Genomic DNA, 6,460 nt, shown 5'->3' with positions numbered 1-6,460 from the left:
ATTTTTACTATGTTTATTCTGCCAATCCATGAACAAGGGAGATCTCTCCATTTTCTGAGGTCTTCTTCCATTTCTTTCTTGAGAGACTTTAAGTTATTGTCATACAGATCTTTCACGTGTTTGGTTAGTTACCTCCAAGATATTTTATTTTATTTGTGGTTATTGTGAAGTGAGTTATTTTCCTGATTTCTTTCTCAGCCTGTTTGTCATTTGTATAAAGGAAGGCTACTGCTTTATTTGAGCTAATTTTATATCTGGCCAATTTGCTGAAGCTGTTTATCAGCTGGAGAAGTTCTTTGGTTGAGATTTTGGGGTTGCTTATCATATCATCTGCAAATAGTGATACCTTTATTTCTTCTTTGCCAATATTATCCTCTTGATCTTTTTGTTGTCTTATTGTTCTAGCTAGCACTTCGAGTACTATATTGAATAGATATGGGGAGAACGGGCATCCTTGTCTTATCCCTGATTGCAGTGGGATTGCCTCAAGTATGTCTCCAGTTAATTTGTTATTGGCTGTTAGTTTGTAGTAAATTGATTTTATTATGTTTAGGTATGGGCCTTGAATTCCTGATCACTTCAATACTTTTAACATGAAGGGGTATTGTATTTTGTTAAATGTTTTTTTCAGCATCTAATGCAATGATCATGTGGGTTTTTTCCTTTGAGTTTGTTTATGTAGTGGATTACATTGATGAATTTCCATATATTGAACCATCTCTGAATCCTTGGGATGAAGCCTACTTGATTGTGGTGAATGATGGTTTTGATGTGTTTCTTGGATTCGGTTTGCAAGAATTTTATTGAGTATTTTTCCATCTATATTCATAAGCGAGATTGGTCTAAAGTTCTCTTTTTTGGTTGGGTCCTTGTGTGGTTTAGGTATCAGAGTAATTGTGACTTCATAGAACGAGTTAGGTAGTGTTCCTTCTCTTTCTATTTTATGGAATAGTTTGAGGAAAATTGGTATCAGTTCTTCTTTGAAGGTCTGGTAGAATTCTGCACTAAATCCATCTGGCTCTGGACACTTTTTGGTTGAGAGGTTTTTAATGACTTCTTTTATTTCCTTGTGCAATATAGACCTGTTTAGATAGTTTACCTGGTCCTGATTTAACTTTGGTATGTGGAATCTGTCTAGAAAATCATCCATTTCTTCTAGATTTTCCCATTTTGTTGAGTATAGGCCTTTATAGTAGGCTCTGATTATTTTTTTTTAATTTCCTCCATTTCTGTTATTTTTGTCTCCATAATGATAATGATAATACCTACACAACACAACGAATATGGGGAAGTTGAGCTGGTGCCTACATGGAGCCTTACCTCTATGTTCTAGCATCTAGGTGTAGGCAGCTACTCTGCATGTTACCAAACGAGAAACATAACACCAACCCAGCCACAACCCTGTTGATCTACCTGTTGTCTTGCCTGCAGGAAATGCTATTACAATGGTGGCACAAAGTCTGTGGGAGTGACCAACCAATATCTGACTTGACCCATTCCATGAGATGGACCCATACCTGACACTGCTTGGGAGGCCAAGATCCTGAGACTAGATAGCTCAGGGACCTAGAGTAAAGTCAAATACGACGAATGTTGCAAAACAGCAGCAGCAGCAGCAACAACAACAACACAGCACTGGAATGACTCCAATGGCATTCTGCAACACATATAGGTCAGTGTCTTGTTCGGCTATCATCAGAGAAACTTCCTCCTCTCTGAGGAGGTACAAAGACCCACAGCCAGACAATATGCAGAGAGTAAGTGACCATAGAACCCTTAAACCTAAATAGGGGTGAAACCTCTCCCCTCAGTGCTCAGGGAACCCCTCAGAAAAGGAGAGAGGACGAGTGTAAGAGCCAGAGGGGGTGGAAGACACCAAGAAAACACTGACAAACCAAGATGGATGATTTAAATATGGACTCACAGAGACCGAGGCAGCACGCAGGGCTTACCCAGGTCTGACCAGATGTGGTCTTAGAGCTGAGAGAAGTGGGCAAATGCCTTCAAACCAAACACAGAAGAAGCAAGCTCTAACTGATAACCACTTGAAAATGTAAGTTTGGTTTCCTCCAAGGAGTTCACTGGGGAAACTACTCTTAACAGTTGGCTGCATGCCCAGTAGTAGATGGCCAACAGAATTGAGCTCCAACAGCATCCTGGGAAGTCCTTTGTCTTATAATGTTGTGTTTAGGCTCTCGCCACCCCTCCCCCAATTTTATCTTATTTTAAATTATTTAAAATTTACATATATTTTTCTGCTGCTTTTTTACCCCATAGGTCCTTTGTGTATGTGTTATGGCTTCTAGTTTAGCGTTTTTATGAAGTTCCTGACTGTATAAATGAGTGGGTCTTTTTCTCATGCCTTCTCTTGGGCTCCTTTTCTTCTGTTTTTCTAATTTCAACATGTTTGTTTTTATTTTCTCTCCTTATATTTTGTTATTATTATTATCCCTTAGAAACCTGTTTGTTTTCTAAGGAGATAGAGCAGGAGTGGATCCGGATGGAGGCGGGTGGGAGGAGCTGGGGGGGGGGGGGGAGTAGAGGGAGGAGAGACCAGAATCAGGACATGTTGTTTGAGAAAATAATCTATTTTCAATGAGAGGAAAACATAAACAAAAAAAACAACCCACAAAATATCAGAGAGAGAGAGAGAGAGAGAGAGAGAGAGAGAGAGAGAGAGAGAGAGAGAGAGAGAGAGAGAGAGAGAGATCCTGCCTGTCTAGGCTCGAACAGGGTTATGGAATAGCAGGGATATCAAATAGGTTATCGAATACCTAAAGAAGGTGCCGATGGGGGTCTGTAGTGAGAGTTGTGGTTTCTTTAAAACCCATTTATGTTATGTGGATATGTTTTTATTTTGACCCAGTTGTGGGATAAGGACTGCCTCACAGCAGTGGGTTGAAAACAGAAAGCATGGAGCGGGATAGCGCGGATCTCCTAAACAAGCTCAGAGTTTGAGAAATGGCGACCGCAAGCGCTCAGTACACCCTACAGGTACAGGCACAGGTACAGCCACTGCAGAGGCAAACCGGAGGGCAGAAGCAATCTGATAAACATCATGACGAGATGATGGCGGCTGAAAGTTGTAACGGAGAGAAGTTGAGCTCAAGAGTCGGCCGTTGGGCATCTGAGGTGTCAGTGTGAAGCGGAGACAACACCAGATAACGCAGCCGGGGCAGCTAGGAATGTAGCCGCACAGAAGCCACAGGCAGGAAAAGTCTCAACAAGTGGATTTAGAAGAGCTTAGTGAAGCAGAAGCTGCATTACCAGGACGAACTCCTCTCTCATGAATCGGAAGAAATGGAGCTCATGTCCCAGCATCGTGTGCTCAATAGCGCTCTTCGCTCTCCGGGAGAGGCTTGCTGCCTCTTCAGACTGAGCCAGCTGAACTGGAGGTGTGAAGGAATGACCGAGCTGCAGGACAAGCCGGAGCAACTGGGATGTTTCAGTATTGCCCAACTGTACCAGACGGACCAGTTCAGAGAAGAGAAAGGAGCGAGAGGGAAGCGGTGTCTTGTTATCATGCCCTGGAGAAAGCTTGACAGAAAGTCAGGATCTCCAGGTTCATGAACTTCAGCAGGCTTTGGAGCCCGACTGCAAACTCTGTGCTCGAAGAGGTGGGGGGCTCGAGGGTGGCAGTGGAACGCGAGCTCAGCTTGGTGAAGTCAAGTATCAGTCACCCAAGAAGCAAAAGGCATTCACTTCACCAGAGAGCAGAGGAGCAACAGGAAGTCGGGAACCTCCACATCGCTGAGCATGACGGGATCTTAAACGGAATGTGAGCAGTGGGAACTGTTGTCCGCCATGTTGGAACAGAAGAATGCTGAAATAAAACACCTTTTAGGTGAATTTAGTAACCTGGAGAAATGTAAGAACTTATATGAAAGTATGGAATCTAAGCCTTGCACACCAGGCAACCCTTGTACCCTAGAATACAGCACCTATTATGCAGACACACTTCAGCTAAAGCTCGATAAACTGAACAAAGAAAATGAAGGCACAAGAGGCGATCTGTCCACACAGAGACTGAAGACATTATTTGAGAGTCAGTTGGCCCCGCATATTGAGCGGAAATTGTTTGCAAAGGAAAGACACCTGCAGCATTCAGAAAGAGAAACTATGAAACTGAGAGGTAAGTTAGATGACTCAAAGCTGAAGTAGGAACCCAAAGAGATAACTGAATAACTCTACTCAAAAGAGGTGTGTGTGTGTTGGGGGGGGGGTGCTGCCATCTAATATAACCACCCAGACGAGATAGCTGCTGCTACTGCCATTGGGGAAGAAGTTTCTAGACCCTGCACTTCAGAGAGAGAAGGACTCCTGTCTTGTACAGCAAAGCCATTTGGTGGCCATAAGAGTGCGTGATAAAGTTGAGGGGCCTGGGAAAAGATCCACCTCATTTACTAAGATAATACAAGGCTGTGGAGAAGCCTTCACAGATTTCTTACAGAGATTGATTTCAGCTGTAAACAAACCAGAATCAGGTGTTGACAGAGATTTTGGTGTTTGAGAATTTGAAGACTGTACATGAGAGAGTTGCACCAATAGATGAATGGATAAGAGACACAACTGATATTGGCTCTCACAAGCATCATGCCAATATCATAGGACAAGCAATAGCTAGAGGTCTCTGATATCAAAATACTTGGTGCTTTAATTTCCGTGAATTCAGTCATTTGCAAAGACATTACAAGGCTAAACGTCTCAGAACTCAAAATGTCAGGTGCATTAATTGAGAGGATGTCTTAGGGTTTTACAGCTGTGAAGAGACACCATGACCAAGGCAACTCTTATAAAGGTAAACATTTAATTGGGGCTGGCTTACAGTTTCAGAGGTTCAGTCCATTGTCGTCACGGCAGGAAACATGGCAGCATGCAGGCAGATATGGTGCAGGAGTTGCTGAGAGTTCTACATCTTGATTTGAAGGCTGCCAGGAGGAGGGTGCCTACACTGGTGGAGTTTAAGAACCCGCAGCCCACAAAGCCTACCCCCACAGTGGCCCACTTCCTCCAACAAGGCCACACCCACTCCAACAAGGCCACACCTCCTAATAGTGTCATAACCTGTGAGTCAAACATTCAAACACATGAGTTCATAGGGGCAAAACGTATTCAAACCATCATATTCCACTCCCTGACCCCCACAGGCTTGTAGCCATAATATAATGCAAAATGCATTTAGTCCAGCTTCACAAGTCTTCACAGTCTATCACTGTCTCAACAATGTTGAAAAGTCCAAAGTTCAAAGTCTCCTCTGAGATTCATTCATTCAATCTCTCAACTATATTTCCCTTTAATATCAAAATAAAAAAATACGTGATATATTTCCAACATCACAGGATATACATTACCATTCCAAAATGTCATAGTGCGGGAATACTGGACCAAAAAGCAAGACGAAAATCCAGCTGGGCAAACTCCAAACTCTGCATCTCCATGTCTGATGTCCAACTCCTTTCAGCTTTGCTGACTGCAGCACAATTCTTTGTCTTGGGTTGGTTCCAGTCCCTGTTAGCAGCTTTCCCCAGCAGGCATCCTGTGGCTTTGGCGTCTTGGTGTTATACATGTTGGATATTGCTTAATTTAACCCAGGAAGTGATTAAAATGTCAAGTTCCAATGTTAAAAGTACATTTCTTTTTGTCTGTTTAAGAAGAGATTAAAGAAACAACTTCAAAAAACCGAATGTAGGGGTCTGGGAAGGTGGCTCAGTGATTAAGAGCACTAAGTGCTTCTCTTTCAGGGGGCCTAGGGTTGATCCTCAGCACCCACATGGTGTCTCACAACCATCTTTATCTCCAGTTCCAGGGATCTGATGCCCTCTTCTGACCCCTATGAGCATCAGGCATGCACACGGTACACATTCACACACGCATTCGCACATAAAAAACTCACACACATAAAATAAATCAATTTAAAACTTTTAATAAAACCACATGTGGAATACAAAGCACTGTTGCATGGTTCAAGTGTTTTATTAAATAACAATTATTTTTACTTTTGTGTATGTGTGTATGTCTGTGTCACATGACACACAGCTTCAGTTTCCTCCAGGACTCCTTCAAACCTAGGGCTCTCCCTCTGACTGAAGCTTCACCTCCACCAATGGCCTTTCTTAGCCTCTCACAGTGCTAGCCCCCAGATGCTCTCCATGACCCATGCAGTCCTGTAACTTTGATGCTGACGAAGCCAGCACCACCAGGGAGACACACTGTCAAATTTCGCTACCAGCTTGAGTTGTGTTCTCCGTGCCCTGTGGAGCACAGCTTATGTGTGCTGTGTGATCCTGTGTGCTGATTCTGTGTGCTGTGTGATCCTATGTGCTGATCCTGTGTGCTGTGTGATCCTGTGTGCTGATCCTGTGTGCTGTGTGATCCTGTGTGCTGATCCTGTGTGCTGATTCCTGGAAGACTTCACCAGAGTGGTACTGGTTGAAGGGACTCTAGCCAGTTCTGGCAATGG

The 6,460-nt window shown here is 43.3% G+C and overlaps 1 pseudogene; it reads left to right on the top strand.

The window, feature by feature from the left end:
- The first annotated feature begins 2,961 nt into the window (after positions 1-2,961).
- LOC127670519 (protein Spindly-like) lies at positions 2,962-4,185 on the top strand (annotated as a pseudogene).
- The last annotated feature ends 2,275 nt before the right edge of the window (positions 4,186-6,460 follow it).

This window comes from Apodemus sylvaticus, chromosome 20 (genome assembly GCF_947179515.1).
Source record: "Apodemus sylvaticus chromosome 20, mApoSyl1.1, whole genome shotgun sequence".
NCBI classification, from domain to species: domain Eukaryota; kingdom Metazoa; phylum Chordata; class Mammalia; order Rodentia; family Muridae; genus Apodemus; species Apodemus sylvaticus.
The sequence above is the reverse complement of the archived record's forward strand: the minus strand, read 5'-3'. Positions and strand labels throughout refer to the sequence as shown.